At 32.7% G+C, this 880-nt stretch overlaps 1 protein-coding gene across 1 annotated transcript in view; it reads right to left on the minus strand.

Moving 5' to 3' along the window:
- LOC104997592 (connector enhancer of kinase suppressor of ras 2-like) overlaps positions 1 to 880 on the minus strand; it is a gene marked incomplete at its 5' end in the record, with an annotated part of 32,605 nt that overhangs the window by 25,776 nt on the left and 5,949 nt on the right. The window lies entirely within an intron of this gene.

Consider the following 880-nt stretch of genomic DNA (forward strand, 5'->3'; position numbering starts at 1 on the left):
TGTGAAGGACTTAACATGATGCTTGGCACACTGTAAGAACTCAGTAAGTGTTGGCTCTGGTTATTATTATTGAAAAGATAAATAGTTATCATGACTCACTTAAAACTATAGGTCAATTTCAGAGCAAAAACTGAAAGCAAGTTCCTCCAACCATCATTCTGTGTAGTTTCTAATATTTTAGAATATTCCTGCAATAGAAAGATGTGTTGACACATTCTCACAGTATTTAAATATCACCAATCCATATAAATTTTATTGGTTCACTTTAAGTCTTTTAAAGACTTTCATATTCAACAGGCATGAGAATCTTTGCTCTACAAAGAGTATCCTTTTAACAACTTTATTTCTCATTAGAGACTAATTTCTATCCTCTTAGTATTAACCAACTGGAAATAGGTCAAACTATCCAACAGACATCATATTTGCTAAGGTCACATTGTAGAAGTGGAGGCAGTGTGAACATCAGAAGGAGGAGCTGCCAATCTACTTAAGCAGCTCTTTTATCCCACTGCCCAAATCCTCATCCTAAAGGACAAGAAACTTTACTCAGGACAATCACTTTTTACTGTATAGTTTCTAGTCATGAGAACTTACTCATCATCAAAACTGTCACAGAGTGGAAAGGCTCTGTTGATTACCAATATTCTCCATTAATTAGCCTCAACTAGCTAACAATAATTAGTATTAACTTTATACCCCATACATATAATTTTTCATACTTTCATTAACTTTTATTCACTTAGAAAATGAACTTATTGAAGAAATATCATAAATTTAATTATCAGTGTTCAGGAGCCTCTCCAAGATATTACAAACTTCTCATTCAAACCAAATTTAAAATAGCATCTGCCTTAATATCAGAATCACTGAGAAAGATCAG

Source organism: Bison bison, unplaced genomic scaffold (genome assembly GCF_000754665.1).
Source record: "Bison bison bison isolate TAMUID 2011002044 unplaced genomic scaffold, Bison_UMD1.0 scf7180017852160, whole genome shotgun sequence".
Classification (NCBI taxonomy): Eukaryota; Metazoa; Chordata; class Mammalia; order Artiodactyla; family Bovidae; genus Bison; species Bison bison.